We start from the raw sequence: 17,845 nt of genomic DNA, 5'->3' as shown, positions 1-17,845 counted from the left end.
ATGTGTGTGAGGGTGTGCACATGTGTGCAAGCATGTGTATGGAGGTGACCGCTCTCCGCTTTATTGACTGTGCCAAGGTCTCTCACTTGAACCCATGGCTCAACAATCCAGCCAGTCAGCTTGTCCCAGAGCCCTCCGGCCTCCGCCGCCTGAGCACTGGGCGTACAGGCAGGCTGCCACATCGGTCCGTCCAGCATTGACTTGGGGGCTCAGTATCCCAATGCCTTCATACTTGTGTGGCGAGCACTTTATCCACGGACGCATCTCTCCAGCCCCTTTCTTGCCTCCCCTGCCCCTAGTCTACTCGGGGTTCTATTTTGTCAACTGGTGTGAGCTGGTGCGCGCTATTCTAAGACTATTTTCCTTTCCTGAACAAGACTGTAAGCACATGCCCTCTTCCTTGGAGTTTGAGCTGCTGTCATCTGTGCTGAGAGGGGACAGCCAGCACCTGCAGGCTCAGTGGCTTCTGGAGAAGCACTGGCAGGAACCCAGCGGATTCTGAAGGGTTCACACCTGGATGCTTGGCACAGCGCTGTGTCCAGGTGTCCAGGTGCGTGGGGATGGAAACACGGTTGCTGAGCGCCCCCAGGCCCAGCCTTCCCCTTCTGGAAGTCAATCCAGGCTGTGTGTGACCACCCCAAGCAGCAGCACTCACCAGGACCAGCCGTGTTGCTTACATCCTGGGAATCTTGCATCCGGACTCCTGGGGCGGCAGCCAGTGCACGGAGACCTAAAGAGAAGAGAAACTCGGGATTAGAAGCGAGGCCCGAGCAACCGGGTGTCCCTCTCTATTTTCCAGCAGGGTTGAGTCACTGGGAGACTGGGATGGAGATGGGAGGATAAAAAAGGAACCTTGGGTAAAGACTGAGGTGCTCATTAAAAGCAACTTCACAATCTCTAGGCTTTGTGGCAATTCTGAGACGGAGAGAGAAAGAAGAAGAAGACAAAAAAAAAAAAAAAAAAAAGACCCTAACCCTGGATGAGTCAGCAGCTTGTAGCAAGGCAGGCTTTTTAGGAGTGAAACCAAAGGCAAATTGCTTGAGTGTGGAGAGATTGCGGGGGGCGGGGGGGGGGGCTGCTCTTTAACCTCATTCAGCATCCATTCAATCCGCCCTGCCCGTCCTGGTAGCAGGTTGTGCATGGTCCCCTTTCAGGCTGAGTGAAGCTCTGTGCCCAGGCCTCAAGTGGAAGAGATACTGCAGCCGCTAAAACAAAAGCCCAGAGCATATTTATATCCCAAGAGACTCCTGCCAAGCGCACCCTATGTGCTTTGAAAATGCCTCGGGAGTGCTATGTGCTTTGAAAATTTCTCGGGAGAGCTGTAGCCGGCAGAACAAGACATGTGCCCGGCTCTGTGGATGTGTTCCCAGAGTGGCAGGTTGAGGCTGGGCCCCAGGGCTCTGCAGAGACACCTGTGGGTGTGTGCATGAGCACAGAGTTTGCTCCCTGCTGTGGGGACTCCCCCCACCTTGCCCCGCAAACCCAGGGCCCTCAAAACAAAGCTTGTTTTTTCTTGTGTCCCTCTGGACAGCACAGAGTGACGTCACACTGCTGAGGACTTGTTGGAAAGACATCCCAGTGGGATGGAATGAGGTCTGCGTTTTAACCAGGCTCACAGTGGTGGCTTCTGGGTGAAGGCTACAAAATGTGGTTTATGATGCTCTTAATCACGGGAGGAAGTTGCTGCCTGGTCTCCAGGTGAGGAAACAGACCACAGAAGTGGCAGTTTGGTTGCTAGGGCGATTGAGCTGGTGAGCAGAGAAGCCGATTCAAAGCCCTGGGCTCTGTGTTGGCACGGACCAGCAGAAAGCAAGGTGAGAGGGTGAGGGGCAGGTGCATGCTTGTGGGCGTGGCCAAGGGAGCGGCAGTTTGCTGAAGTAAGCGGGTGACCTCAGGCCTGGTGGACTGCAAGGTGCTTGGAGAAGGCCCTGAATACCAGAGACAAGTTTCTCCTCCTCCTCAGTTTAACTTCCCAGATTTAAGTTCTGCACCTCCTTCCTTCAAGGGTAATATAAACTTCTGTCCAGACTCACAGTGGCTCATTAATTCTGAATCCATAGTTCGCTTGCCCACTGCCTGTAAAGCTACTCAACCAGGCGCTGGGGAGATGCTCAGTGGGTCAAGTGTTGGCTCTGCAAGCATGGAACCTGAGTTTGGATCCCCAACATCCTCATAAAAATGTCAGGTGTGGGGCTGGAGAGATGGCTTAGCGGTTAAGCGCTCGCCTGTGAAGCCTAAGGACCCCGGTTCGAGGCTCGGTTCCCCAGGTCCCACGTTAGCCAGATGCACAAGGGGGCGCACGCGTCTGGAGTTCGTTTGCAGAGGCTGGAAGCCCTGGCGCGCCCATTCTCTCTCTCTCCCTCTATCTGTCTTTCTCTCTGTGTCTGTCGCTCTCAAATAAATAAATTAAAAAAAAAAATGTCAGGTGTGGTGGCGCATGGCTGTCATCCCAGGACTCAGGAAGCATGGGCAGGGAGTCCCTGGGGGCGTCACTGGCTAGCTAGTCTAGATGTATCTGTGAGTGATCGGTTCAGCAAGAGAGCTTGCCTCAAAGAATAAGAGAGGAAGGTGCCTGAAAATGACTTGACACAAACACACACACACACACACACACACACACACACACACACACACACACAGCATGAATAAATAAGTGCATACAACACACACATACACTTGCAAAAGAAAAAGACAAAAAAAAATAAATAAATACAAAAGAATTCCCATCCAGGGAAGGAGCGCTTCACCTGCTGGGAGACCAGCTAACCCCAATCAAAGCTCAGCCTATCTACAAATAGGTCTGTGATGCTTTTAATTAGTGACACCCCACTCCATATGCTCTTGCTCCAAACTCTGCTACCAGACTGGTAGAATCCTGATGCAGTCAGCTTCTCGTTGCTGGGGAGCAATGGGTTTATGTGAGCTTACAGATCCAGGGGAAGTTCCATCCATGGCAGAAGACGCTGACCCCCTTTCATAGATCCAAGGAGGGAGGGAGATAGAGATAGAGAGAGAGAGAAAACAAACTCACCAAACAGTCAAAAACTATAAAAAGCAGCAAGCACGAATGCCAGAACCCAAAACTGCTCTCTCTACGCCTTTGGGCTGGAATTCAGATCTGCCCCCAAACACACCTTACTTAGAGCTGAACTCCAGGATCCGCCCCCCACCCCAGTGTCCCCTCCTCTAGCTGGAGACTCAAGTTGCAAGTTTAATTTGAATAAAACACCTGAGTCTATGGGGCCATGCATTTACACGATCACATTCGATCCACCACAAATATGGCCCAGAGCCCTTCCTTCAGGTATGTGACAGCCTCCTTTCTCAGTCTCAGCGAGCCAGCTGGCACCCTTGCCTTATCAATTAGTCATGTCACTCACGAGAGATTGGTTCCAAGGCCCTCCATGGCTACAAAAATCCTCGGATGCCCAGTCACCCAAGATGGCATAGCATTTGCATATAATCTACCCATGTTTCTGTGTCCTTTAATTCACTCTGGATAACTTATAATGTTCACTATGACATAAATGCTATGCAAATAGCTGGTGTGTGTTTATTGTATGGCCTAGGGAATAATAACAAAAATTTTAAAAAAAGGATTTATACATGCTTGGCATTGATGTAACTCCCCTCCCCCCAGCCAAATATTTTAGAGTCGTGATTAATAAATGTGCAGGTGCAGAACCCAAGGGTGCAGCGAGCCGACCGCGCACCGTTTGTTCTGCTGCACTTGCTCCCTTAAGGCGGATTCAATACTCTGAGGTCCTCTGGGAATGATGTCGGTGAAATGCGGATGTTGCCTTTGTTCACAGACAAAGATTCCCAGCCCGCAGATTTTCTGTACCACCAAGCACCAGCACCTGGACGCCAAGTCCCCTGACCTCTGAGCGCAGGAAGCCACAGGGGACTGCACTGCGCCACGACGCCTGTGCCGCGCCCTTCCCCCGGCTCTGTCAACCTTGAGCCCTGTGCAAGGGTTACGCAAGGCTGCCCACCTTGGCTCCATCTTAGCAAAGTCTGCAGCCCCCCCCCCTTGGTCATTCCTGAAGATGTAACCTGTCACACATCTACAGCCTGGAAGTCTCGCTCCTTCTCCAGCCACCTTCTCTGAACGTCCACCTCTTTGTTTCCAGACCATCATCTGTAGTTACTCTGGTCCTAAAGTGACTGTTGCCTTTCCACATGTATTTCGTAATTCAGCATGTCCTGCTCATTTAACTGCGACGCTACTCTCCCCATAACCAAGCTTTACTGCAGACCTGCATGAGTTATGAGCGATCTGCTGTCCCCAAAACTCTGAGCTTTCAGTTCTAGAGCATGCAGAGCCCCCCCACCCCGCCAACGCACACACTGTTCTACAGCAGAGGTGCCTACGAGCTGAAGTTAAACTGCATGTTCTAACATTTTTACGTGACTTAAGTGTATAATATGGTGCTATTACGTGCCGAGCACACTAATGTTACATGATGCACAATCAACGAACAATCATTTTGGGGTTCCTAAATGCACCTGATTCTGGGCTCAGCACCAGAATGACATCGATAAATAAAATCTAGTTCCTACTCTTTTTTTTTTTTTTTTTTTTGAGGTAGAGTTTCACTCTAGCTCAGGCTGACCTGAAATTCACTATGTATTCTGAGGGTGGCCTCGAACTCACGGCGATCCTCTTACCTCTGTCTCCTGAGTGCTGGGATTAAAGGCGTGCGCCACCACTCCCAGTTCTAGTTCTTACTCTTAAGAAATGGTAAAAAAAAAAAACAAAAAAAGGGTGGGGAGGGGAGACGAATAGGAGAGCAAGTGTATGAAAGTTTTTAAAAAATATTTTGTTTATTTATTTATTTGGGAGAGAGACAGAGAGAATGAGCGTGCCAGGGCCTCTAGCCACTGCAAACAAACTTCAGATGCGTGAGCTCCCTTGTACATCTGGCTTACATGGCTCTTGGAGAATGGGACCGGAGTTCTTTGGCTTTGCAGGCAAACGCCTTAACCGCCAAGCCATCTCTCCAGCCTGTGTATGAAAGTTTTTTATAAAGAAGGCCCTGTCCTCCTTCCTTCCCTAATTAATATCTCCTTACCTTGCCAACTAAAGGAGTTATGTGTAAGCAGGTGTGTTAACGGCTCTTATGATCGACAATCCCTGTTATTCTCCTCAACTGAATAGGAGTCACTTGAGCACAGAGCACAGTGATTTGGCTGGGGTGCCATGGTCAGTATTTCTCAGGGGTGGAGAGGCTCATGGAGTTGGTTCTGTGTCCTGGTTTATCTAATCCATCCTTCCTGCCAGACATTGGCTCGAGTGCATGGCGGCAGGAGGCCCTAGCCTCAGCTCTGGGTGCTGCTGCTCTTTATTCTTGGCCTCCAGTGAGCTTTTCCCCCCTGGGAACCTGTGTCCAGGTGGGCTGGCAGAGCTTATATCCTCCTCCAGCTGAGACAAAGACACTGCCTCAGCACATGCCCAGGGGAGTCCTCAGCTCTGTGCATGAGTACCAGCTCCCATCAGGAGCACTGTGGATGGATGGGGGACTCTAGGGTGCTGTGAGATCTCCAAGTCCGTCCCTGTTTCCTGCTTTCCCGGCCCACCACAACATACTGGCCCTATGGAGCAAAATACCATCGAGGAAAAAAAAAGTCTACAGATAGGATTTCCCCCATGGGTCTCTTCATTTTCCCTTTTGACCTACTCTAATCCTGGCAAGTTGCTAAACACCCTAGTGTGGTGGTTTGATTCCGGTGTCTTCCACAACTTAATGTGTTTTGAATGCTTGGTCCCCAGCTGATGGAAACTTGGGAGGGGAAGCTTTGCTGGAAAAGTTGTATTGTTGTGGGGCAGGCTTCGGGATGTTAGAGCCAGCTCCCCCTTTCCAGAACTCAGCTCACTCTCTTGCCGCGGCTGTCCATCTGCTGTGGCAAGGAGGTGATGTCCGGCCTCTGCTTCCACCATCTTTTCTCCTGCCATCAAGAAGCTTCTCCTCTTGGGCTGGAGAGATGGCTTAGCAGTTAAGCACTTGCCTGTGAAGCCTAAGGACCCCGGTTCAAGGCTCGGTTCCCCAGGTCCCACGTTAGCCAGATGCACAAGGGGGCGCACGCGTCTGGAGTTCGTTTGCAGAGGCTGGAAGCCCTGGCGTGCCCATTCTCTCTCTCTCCCTCTATCTGTCTTTCTCTCTGTGTCTGTCACTCTCAAATAAATAAATTAAAAAAAGAACAAAAAAAAATTAAAAAAAAAAAAGAAGCTTCTCCTCTAGTCTGTAAGCCAAAATAAATCCTTTCCCCCCCACAAGCTGCTTTTGGCTGGGCTGGCAATGGGAAGGTGACTACAGCACCAAGGTTCCCACAAGGAAAGCAGTCATGGGAGGCAAAGTGTGTGAGAGGAGCAAGGCTTGTGCAAAACAGATGTCCTTTCCCAGAGGGCCCCCCTCGAATGTAGCTCAAGTTATGTTCACTCAGCAAGCATGCAGCATATGAGTAAGAAGCTCCAGTCTAGCAACCAGCTCGTTGTATCCCTGAGGTTATAATAGCACCCTGTGAGGAGATGAGGGTACCGGGGGAGCCATGGCCTCTGGCTGGCATCAGCACGGACTAGGAATGAGAGACAAGAGAGGAAGGTTAAGGTCAAAGAAAGGGGAGAGCTACGGGCTGCTTCCGTGGAGCCTAAGCTCAGATATCTTCATTCTGCCGGTGGTGGAAGTGCCTTTCTGTGTTACAGACCATCCTTGCTAGGAACCGTGTGTGTGTGGTGTGTTTGCCTTTGCGTATGTTTAAAGGTGTGAATGCAGGTGTGGGTGCAGGAGTGTGAACTGGGTGTTCTCCTTCGTCACTTTATTTACGGAGGCAGAGTCTCTCACTTGAACCCCGAGCTCACTGCTTTGCCTAGTCTAGGATCCCCTGTTCCAGCATATCGAGCGCTGGGATTACAGGTGGGGATCCCTACTCAGGTGCGCATGTTTGCCCTAAAAGTGCTTTACTGACTGAACCACATCCCCAGCCCGGATATCCTTTAGCTGCAGACAGTATCAGCAGCGAGCAGCTAATGTCATCCCTGCCATGTCCTGAGTGGGTCCATGGACCAGGTATTATGCCTGCTCTCTTTTCCAGATCCCTGAGGAATACGTGTCCCTGTACCCACTTTACAGCTGGCAAACCTGAATCAGATTAAATCAGCTCCCCAGAGTTAGGAACGGACTTAGTGCAGCACGCGGGAGGGAACTTGGGCTTGATTGAATAATGATCTTTCCATCTTGTCTCACAGCTAGGTCTTTGATCTTGACTTCATGCTTGAAGTTTCTGGAAAACCAAGCTATCCTTTCCACTGGCCCCAGTGGAGGGTGGAAGCTGAGTTCAGAACTTCTTGGGGTGCATGCTTGGGTGCAGTGTGACATCCTGGACATTTGTGAACATATTAAATTCCACCCTAGGGGTTGGAGAGATGGCTCAGCAGGGAAGGTGCTGGTCTTCAAAGCCTACCAACCTGGGTTTGATTCCCCAGAACCACATAAAGCCAGATGCACAAAGTGGCACATATATCTGGAGTTTGTATGCAGTGGCTAGAGGCCCTGGTGTGTCCATTCATAGTCTCTTTCTTTTTCCTCTCTCTCTCTGCTCACAAATAAATAAATAAGAATTCAGGCTGGAGAGATGGTTTAGTGGTTAAGCGCTTGCCTGTGAAGCCTAAGGACCCCGGTTTGAGGCTCGATTCCCCAGGACCCATGTTAGCCAGGTGCACAAGGGGGCGCATGTGTCTGGAGTTGGTTTGCAGTGGCTGGAGGCCCTGGTGCGCCCATTCTCTCTCCCTCTTTCTCTTTTTGTCACTGTAAAAATAAATGAATAAAAATAAAGACAAAGGGCTGGAGAGATGGCTTAGCAGTTAAGCGCTTGATTGTGAAGCCTAAGGACCCCAGTTCAAGGCTCAATTCTCCAGGACCCACGTTAGCCAGATGCACAAGGGGGCGCACGTATCTGTTGTTCATTTGCAGTGGCTGGAGGGCCTGGCATGCCCATTCTCTCTCTCTCTCTCTCTCTCTCTCTCTCTCTGTCTGTCTGTCTGCCTTTTTCTCTCTCTATCTGTCGCTCTCAAGTAAATAAATAAAAATAAACAAAAAAAATTAAAACAAAAAAATTAAAAAAAATAATTTGTTAAAAAAATTCTTAATAAAAATCATAAAAATATTACAAATTCTACTCTAGAACTCATCTGCATCTGTTTGAAAATACTTCCCCTTCAACGTTATCAAGTAGGGCCAACATGCCGGGAAGATGTGGCCAGCATCGGAGAGGGATGTAACCGTTTTGCTCAGTGCTTCCTCTTTGTTCTTTCATCAACGCTTTATAGGCCACTGACTACAGGCCAGGCTGTGGGACGATAAGGTGAGCACAAGATTGGGGACAAAAAACATCAATGTCATCATTGTGCTAACCCGAGCACGGTGGGATGGTGCCAGGATTGCCAAGGAGGGTCCCATGAAGACGTAGCAGACTGAGGTGAATCCTGAAAGACACACGGCAAGCCAGGAACAACACGTGGGGAGAGCTGTGCAAGCAGAGGAGAATGTGAGTGCTTCTGGTGGTGGGGGGCACGGTGAACCCCAGCCCGGAAGGCAGCCAGAGTGGCTGCGTTGGAGAAACGTGGCGAAGGAGCAGGCAGGGTAGCCTCTCCCGGGACTTTGCCCAGGGAAAGCTGAGAAAGTGCCACCAACCTGGATTCTGTGTCTGAGGTTCCCTGCATGCAGGAGAGGGGTGCCCCAGAGCATCTGCTGCACGAAAGCTGTGTCCTATATATATCCACACCCTCTCCATGACTTGAGAAGGTCTGCCTGGAATTCTGTGATTTTTTTTTTTTTTTTTTTTTTGTAAAGAGCAACCACAAAGCTATCTGATTTGTGCAGGAAAATAATCTGCCTGGCCACCTGCCTGAGCCTCTTTTTGTCTAGTCTCGGGGCTCCTGGCTCCAGAGTGACCCTTGGCAGGTGAAGAAGGGATGAATACACCTCTCATTTGAGTGCCTGCCACTCCTGGAGGCAGAAAGCTATGAGAACCCCGAACCCTTGCAGTAGTCCTGTGAGTGAGCTAGAAACCCGAGGCGCCGGGGCGAGTGGTGGTTCCTTTCTTTAGATAGACAACCGCAGCAGGGACAGAATGGGCTTGGGAGTGCCAGGGTCTTCACAGTGCCCACAGAGCAGGAGTCGAAGGTGAGGGAGCGGTGGAGGTGGCTGGAGAGACTGGTACACGAGGACGTCCTGATAGGTTGGGACATCAGTTCAGAGAGGGCGTGCCTGCCTGCCTCCCTCTGGGCCATGGAATTCCTGCTTCTCCAGACAATAACTTCGTCCTAATTTATTTGGCCTAGGAACACAAGTGCGTTCCTGGCTGGAAGTTGAAATATGGTGTCTATCATTTAAGAGCGTTGTGTCCCAAGACGAGGTATTTTATCTCTCTGAGCCTTGGTCTTCCATAAAATAGAATCAGATGGGGAGTTAATAACATAATTAGGTTTGGGATTGAACCCAAATCTGATTATCACCATCTACCCTCACCCTGACTATCTGGCACACAGTGGTGCCTAATAAATGCTAGCTCTGCTTCCCTCTTTATTTTATTTTGTTATTTTGGTTTTTTGAGGTAGGGTCTCACTCTAGCTCAGGCTGACCTGGAATTCACTATGTAGTCTCAGGGTGGCCTTAAACTCACGGCGATCCTCCTACCTCTGCCTCCCGAGTACTGAGATTAAAGGCATGAGCCACCACGCCTGGCTCCCTCTTTTATTTTTGCCCCCCCACATACCTCAAGTGATCCTCTAGTCTCTGCTCCCCTTTGAGTGAGTGGGGTTATAGGTACATGTGGCCCTGCCCAGCTACTTACATGGGACCTGGAGATTTGAACTCAGGCAGTTAGTTTCAGACCCTCAGGCCCTCATCCTTGTACAGGACAGTGTGCTTAACTGCTGAGCGATCTCTCAGGCTTTTCCCCCCTTTCTTTTATAAAGCCCTTATTTTCCAAGTACGTTTACCAAAAATCTGGGTATCCAGGAGGTATAAGTCCATGCCAACTGGGTCCTCCAAACTATCAAGCGGTGGATAAGAATATGGGAGGAAGCAGAAAGCTGTGTTTTCTCGCAACCGTATCTTGTTCCCAACTCTTTATTAAATGTCTTAAGTATGACTTGCCTTCAGGGTCAAAATGAAATTGCCAGTTTTCACTTTGCACGCATAAACGATTCTCACTGAACTTTTTTTCTTCTTAAATGTGTGTGTGCGAGCATAAATGTAATGACTCATAGGCTGGAAAACCTCTCCCTCCCTAACACATTCCAAATTTGTCGAGTCACATGAATTGAGTAAGAAGCGCTTAATGTGGCTGCTAGCCCCAAACTGGCGATCACTTAAGCCAAACGACCCAGGCCTTCATCTCCCACTTCCACGCCCTTGCTCAGGCCAGAATGTAACTGGCGGCACACTTCATTCTGGGCAGCGCATATACATGGCAGTTGCAAAAGGCAAGGACTGGAAAAGATCTGGCAACAAGCTAACACCAAACTTGAACTTCAAGGCAGTAGAATATATATATATATATATATATATATATATATATATATATATATTTTATAATATATAATATTTATATATATATTATATAATATATATATATATATATATTTTTTTTTACCAAAACAAACAAAAGAAAGAAAGAAAGAAGGAAAGAAAGGAAGGAAGGCAGGAAGGAAGGAAGGAAGGAAGGAAGGGAAGAAAGCAAGATCTGCATCTAGGACACCCCAACCAAACAGCTCTTTGAATGTTGCCAAGCATACACTGACCACTGTATGAAGCAATTTGCATACACGACTCATACACGACAGGCTGGTGCTATGATCATCCCTAGTTTACAAGTGAGGAAACCGAAGCACCTAAGTGTTGATAACTTGTTCAGGTCCCACAATGTGGGGTGGTGGGGAGCGAGCTAAGACTCACCCATACTCCTGCACACCTGCCCGTTCTTTCTGGAAGGACAGAATTCCGTCTAGAGGAAATCTCTCCAACAATGTGAACACAGGCACCACGTGAGGTGCAGAAGAGGAGGTCAGTGGTGGGTGTGGGAAGAAGGCGAACGATTTTACTTCCTGTTTTCAATGAGTTTTAAATCACAGAGAGAAGCTATGATGTGTGCTTAAGTAATTATAATCAAAGTAGGCGAAAGGCCCCCAGCAAGACCATGAAGCTGCCGGGAGGCAGGAGCTTGCTAAGGTGTTCGCTCTGGCCGGGGTGACTTGGAAAGTGGACTGGATTAAAGCACTGACTAGATTCAAGCAGGAGGTGGCTAGAGGAGTTATCTCCTCATGTCAATTCCCCTGGGGATTCCCATCTTGGTTATGGGTCACCATCCACTCAGCCTGGGTGGGAACATCATGCTTGGGGTAGCCAAACCTTCATGTCTGGCAGGAGAGAATGACAGGCAGAGGGGATGGAGGGAAGGAGGCATCCTGGAGCTAGAAGGTGGGCAGAGCAGAAAGAAAGAAAGAAAGAAAGAAAGAAGGGAGGGAGGGAGGGAGGGAGGGAGGGAGGGAAGGAAGGAAGGGAAGGAAGGAAGGGAGAGAGAGAGAGAACGAATGAACAGTGGAGTGAAATGGAGGAGTGCAGACCTAGCCAGGGCAGCGGCTCCAGCACCACAGGCATCGGCTGGCTCTCAGCAAGTCCCTGCTTTTGGACCTCAGTTTCTCTTGCCTGTATGGAGGGAAATGCCGGAAGCGCTTGGTTGAACCATGCTGGTGGGTTTTGGAGAGCTCCCACCTTGCCACTACGCTAGAAATGAGGAAACCAAGGGCCACCAAAACTGCACTGGGATTAAATCCTTGGACTTGAACCTATTGTGGGCTCAGGCAGCCCCTTTCCCACCCCACGCCCCTCATGGAGTCTGCGGACCTCTCAGAACCACAAGAAGCGGGGAGCACATGCACCCCAGCCGGCGTGGTGGCAGCGGTCCCCACTCCCCCAGGGTTCTAAGTGCCGCTGAAGGGCTAGGAAGATGGCTCAGCAGTTAAAACAGCTTGCTTTCAAAGCCTGCTGGCCGGGGGTAAAGCCAGATGCACAAAGTGATGTGTGCATCTGGAAGTCATTTGCAGCGGCAAGAGGACCTGAGGCGCCATGCCCATTCTCTTTTCCTCTCTCTCTCTCTCCCTCTGTCTTTCTTTCTCTCAAATAGTTGGAAATATTTAAAAATATATAAAAGGTGCTGGACCCAGAGAGGAACAGTGCCGAGCACCAGCTGGGGCCCGCCCTCCACGTTACACACGCCCTCTTCATAGGCCCCCTTGCCCCACACTCGGGATGTTTCCGGGAAACCGTGACCATTTGCTCCGTGGCCACAGCTTTCCCTGACAAGATGTACATCTGGTAGTGACTCACACACTGGATCTCTGCCCGAGGCCGTGTGTCTTGAGTGAGTAGCACATTCTCTTGAACTGACAACCTGCTCACCCTGCGGTGACAATGGAGACTGCCTTTGTCAGCCAAGGCTGATGTCATCCAAGTGGGGCTTGGACCTGGTCTGCCCCTGAGATCTCACTGTCCCTCAGATACACCGGGCTTTTCCACCAAATCCCCTTCTCTGGAAGATCCGCCCCTCCTTTCCACTCCTTCTCAACTGACTCTGCTCCTGCAGCCTCTAGGACCTCTCCAGCCCTTGCTGAATTCAATTCCACTCAGAGATTGTATCTCAATCCTGGTATTTTTAGGTATGATGGTTAATCTCCGTTGTCAACTTGACTGGGTTAAGAATGACCGTGGAAACAAATTTCTGGGCATGCCTATGAGAAATTTTCTAGATTAGGTTAATTGAGGTGAGGCGACCCACCCTCACTGTGGGCAATGTTATTCCATGGTTTGGGGGTACTGGGTTGTGTAAAAAGGAAAAAAAATAGCGGACTACCAGCACTTATCATTCTTCTCCTTTCTTTTCTTTTTTTAGAAAGAGACAGGGAGAGAGAGAGAGAGAGAGAGAGAGAGAGAGAGAGAGAGAGAGAGAGAGAGAAAATTGGCACACTGGAGCCTCAGCCACTGCAACTGAACTCCAAGATTGTGCCACCTAGTGGGCATGTGTGACCTGGCGCTTGCCTCACTTTTCTGCATCTGGCTTACCTGGGATCTGGAGAGTTGGACATGGGTCCTTAGGCTTTTCAAGCAAGTGCCTTAACTGCTAAGCCATCTCTCCAGACTACTTTTCTCCCTTCTTGACTGTGGATGCAATGCGACCCAGCCGCTGTGTGCACGCGTCGCCATGCCTTATTTGCTGTGATGCACTGTGCCCCCAAGAACTGTAAGCTGAAATAAACCTGCCTTCCTTGAGGTGCTTTTGTCAGGAATGTATCATAGCAACTGAAAAAGTAACTAATACATAAAGAAAGCTGGACGGCTGCCCGGTCTTCCAAGGGCAGGTAGGTGACTCACACAGGAGAGGGCCATTTGCAATAATCACCACGACAAGTGAATGAATACCAATGCCTGATACCGAGTGTGCCCACCACAGGCCGTCAGACTTGTACTTTCCCCTGCCTGAGATTCTTTGCCTGACTATACTCGTATGACCATCAACTTCTGATCAAAGTCACCTGTCCCAATGACGCATTTCCTAACCTGTTCCCCTCTGTCTCCTCTTGTCTTAACCCTGCTTTAATCCTCGTACACCACATAGCTCATTTTCATGGCACTCATTTTTTTCACTGTCTGCCCACATAGTTGCTTGCTAACTGTCTCCTCATGGTGCCCATAGATGGCAGGACCATCATGGAAGTTATCAACAAAGTGGAAAGTCAGCTTACATACAAAATGAGAGAGAATCCTTGCCAAATATACATATAACAGGGGATTTATATTTAGGATCTTCAAAAATTAAACTCCAATTAAAAAAAAAAAAACTCAACAAAGTCATCCAGTCAATGAACGGGCTATTGAATTGAGCAGACAGATCTCAAAGGGAGATACATAACTGGCCAATAAATATTTGAAAAGTTGTTCAACATTCTTAGCCAGCAGGGAAATGAAGATGAAAACTGTTTTGAGGTTCTATCTCACCTGAGTCAGAATAACCATCAATCAATCAATCAATTCATCAATCAGTAAACAACAACAAATTCTGGTGAGAATCTTGTGGGGATGCAAACTGGTGCAGCCACTACAGAAATCAGTGTGGAGGCCCCTCAAAAAGTGATCCAGCTACATGACTCCTGGATATATATGTGAACGAATCTCAGTCAGCATATCTCAGATTCTCACATATCCAATTTTTTTTTAGACTGAGGGATATGTGTGATGTTCCATTCAACATTTTCTTTTTAAATATTTTTACAAAATTTGTGGGGAGAGAGAGAGAGAGAATGAATGAGGGAGGGAGAGGGAGAGAGAAAGTGAATCTGGGCACACCGGAGTCTCTAGTCACTGCAAAGAACCACTTCATGCATTTAGCTTGACGTGGGTACTGGAGAATTGAACCAGGGCCAGCAAACTTTGCAAGCAAGCACCTTTCACTGCTGACCCATTTCCCCAGGCCCACACATCCATTTTTGATGCTATAGCCAAAATACAGAACCAGTCTGGATAGTCCATCACCAGGGGAGTGGGGGAAGAAATTTAGTTCACGTGCACAATGGACTTCTATTCAGACATAAAAAAAAAGAAATTATGATATTTGCAAGAAAATGGATGCTAGCTGGAGATCATTATGCTAAGCAAAATAAGCTTAACTCCAAAAGATAAATATTGTATGCTTTCGTCTCATATAGAGAGTCTAAACTCTGTGTGTGTGTGTGTGTGTGTGTGTGTGTGTGTGTGTGTGTGTGTGATATGAAAGTAGAGTGAGAGACTATGAGAGGCAAGGAAGAGGTCTTAGGTAGGCAGGGAGAACAAGAGAAGTTACTAGAATTCCCATGATATGAAAACAAAAGGGAGGACTACTTGAGGGAAGAATATCATCAGCAAAAAGGGTCAGGGACCGGGGGGAGGGCAGTGAGGAGAAAACAAGAGCAGAGTACAATTTACTTTTACTTATGTATGAGAGAGAATGGATGCACCAGAGCCTCCAGCCATTGTAAATGAACTCCAGATTCATGTGCCTCTGTGCGCATCTGGCTTACGTGGGTTCTGGGGACTCGAGCTTGGGTCCTTAGGCATCACAGTCAAGTGGCTTAACCACTGAACCATCTCTCCAGCCTGAGTATAATGCTTTATATGTATAAAAATGCCACTATGAAGCACATTGCCTTGTATGCTAACTATAAAAAAAGAACAACTGGGTGTTCAGGAGATGGTTCAGTGGTTAAACATGCTTGCTTGCAAAGCCTTCTGGCCTGTGTTAGATTCCCCAGTACCCATGTAGTGCCAGATGCACAAAGTGGTGCGTGGGTCTGGTGCTCACTTGCAGCAGCAAGAGGCCCTAGTTTGCTCAAACTCTCCTTCTCCTTCTCTTGCAAACAAATATATAGAATGATAGCATTGTCTTGTCACCACCTGAATCCAAGCTTGCACTCAGCAGAGACCAAGCAGCTATAACTCACTGGGAGAAGACCCCTTGACTGAAGTAAGGGGCATTTGCCTCACCATTCACACAAACCCTGTGTGACTGGCCTGCCTGTCCCCATTTTGCAGGTGAAGCTCTGAGAACGCAAAGCATGTCAACAGGTGGTCTCAGATCAGATCACTTGGGTAGTCAGTGGCAGAGCCTTGTATCAAACTTGAATTTGTCTGTCAGGATAGCTCATGATTTTAATAGACTTTGAGGTTTTCAAAATCTCTGTGGACCCAGTGATCCAGAATGTTGCATTCTGTGAGGTCGAATTGCTTAGAAAGAACCTCCCTTCCTCTTCTATCTAGTATCCACAGGGTACAGCCATGCAGGAGGCCCCAGGAGCTCCCTGGAGTCACTCCTGGTTCACATGCCAGCGACGGTGTTTCAAGGAGGAATGAGACTGCCTTTAGGCAAGGCCATATTCTCTCTGAATGTCCTTCTGCCACAGTTGTGCCGTGCTAAGGTGCTTGGTGGCACTGTGTGAGAGCCAGGGTGCCCTGGGCCTCGAGGGAGGGAGTCAGAGAGAAGGGTGTGGGAGGGGAGGCTGCTGGGAAGGGCGGGCTTTGCCTGGTCCAGGGAGGATGGGTTGGGCCAGAGGTCAGCAGAGCTTGAGAGCATTCCAAGAGGGTGGGCCCAGAGGGAGGGGGTGACTGAGCAGGCGCAGAGGGAACAGTGGGGTCAAGTTGTATGCTGGGGGCAGGGCGGGGCAGTGGGCACAGGATGTGTGCGTGGATACTGTCGCACAGACCCAGGAATCCTAGAAGGCTCTTAACCCAGAAGAGGCCCCGGGACCATCTGTGTGCACACTTTCGGGGCCTCGCTTACACTGCTCAGCTGTGTGACTGCATGTAAATAAACGCTGGTTGGAGGTTGTGAGGCCTCAAGCAACCTGCCTTGTTAAATTGGGCGTCAGAATGCTGTGTCTACCAAAGGGGTTCTGTGGGGATTGAAAGGAAAGGCGAGGAAACAGGAGGTCCCTGCCCACACAATTCCCTACAGCAATGCACAATGAAAGACAGACAGCTAATCATCATACTGACTGTTCTTAGTACTCAAGGTGTGGCAACAGACAGAGGTGGCCCGGAGGCTGTGCTTACTAAAATTATTACAGGAAAGGAAAACAAACAAACAAATCAACAAGCAAGCGAAACCCTGCGGATGGACTGCCCAGGAGACAGAAAAAGGTGTGACTTTCAGGGCACATCTCTCAATGGGTCTCTGTGTGAATTGACCGAGGAAAGACATGAGGCTGAAGTTAAGACACACCAGGCCACGGGCAGGACTCGCTTCTCCTATACAGAGTAGCATTCAGAGAGGTAAACGTGCCCAGGCTCTCATTTCCCACGAGCCAAGGAAAGCCAGCGAGATGCGACCACGGGAAGCCTGCTGCCCAGACCTTCCCTCGTGCTGTCTGTTTCATCCCGTTTTCTTCCTCGTTTTTTCATTCACAGCAGTGACTACCGCATTCCCAGTCTCAAAAGCACAGGGCTTTCAAGTTGGAAAACATGATCCAGTGCATTCCCCGCGGTCCACAAAGACACCGGGGGGTGGGGGGTAGGGAGTGGGGGGGGGGGCGCAACAATGAGGCCCTTACAACCTGTCCACGGGAGACACACGGGCTGGGTTCAGTGTAGCTGTGTGACTTGTTGAAGTTATTTAACATCTCTGTGACTAGCGTTAACTTGGGTTAATAAGGACACTTGTCCCAGAGAAAGGGGGAGGGAGAGGTCGCGAGGGAGAGTAGTTCAGGGGGATTCAATGAGTTCTAGGAACTTGCCTTAGCACGTAGTAAGATTCAAGGACTAAGTTACGATTCTATTACTATGTGTGGCCACAAGGTGTCTTAGTGGTGCCTGGTGAGCAAATCCTGACTCAGCCACTCTACACTGAGATGCGTGAAACTAACCAATACGCCATGTTTACTGAAGGCACAAAGATGGATTGACCTGTCCTGGAAATAAGGGACACATTCCTGCAGCTACATGCCCCGTTTTCTGGCGCAGTCTGGGCTACCGAAAGGCTGCCAGCTACTGAGCTACATCGTGATGCTTCACAGATACTTTTCTCACACCCCCCCCCCCCCCACTTAAGGGAGGCAGCAAAAATCAGTCTCAAAACTTAAAATATATAAGCAGCAAGGAGACCCGAAGGAATCACGGCCAGTGTGCTTAGGGCCCCGGGCAGGGCTGCGGTCGTCCTGGGGCTTCCTTCCACACGGCACTTTGCCACTTCCAAATCTTCCATGCAATCTTCCATTGCTGCCTCCTGAACAGATGGTGGCAAAGACTGGGTTCTGGGAGGA

The 17,845-nt window shown here is 49.3% G+C and overlaps 1 protein-coding gene across 1 annotated transcript in view; it reads right to left on the bottom strand.

Annotated features, from left to right (window-relative positions):
- Window positions 1-17,845, bottom strand: part of Zhx2 (zinc fingers and homeoboxes 2) — a 198,070-nt gene that overhangs the window by 100,589 nt on the left and 79,636 nt on the right. Inside the window, exon 2 of the mRNA XM_004661362.2 lies at window positions 656-730. The gene's annotated coding sequence lies outside the window, so the exon portion shown is untranslated. The remainder of the gene's footprint in view (window positions 1-655; window positions 731-17,845) is intronic.

Source organism: Jaculus jaculus, chromosome 2, assembly GCF_020740685.1.
Source record: "Jaculus jaculus isolate mJacJac1 chromosome 2, mJacJac1.mat.Y.cur, whole genome shotgun sequence".
NCBI lineage: Eukaryota > Metazoa > Chordata > Mammalia > Rodentia > Dipodidae > Jaculus > Jaculus jaculus.
Note: the sequence above shows the minus strand (reverse complement) of the source record. Positions and strands in the feature narration are given on the sequence as shown.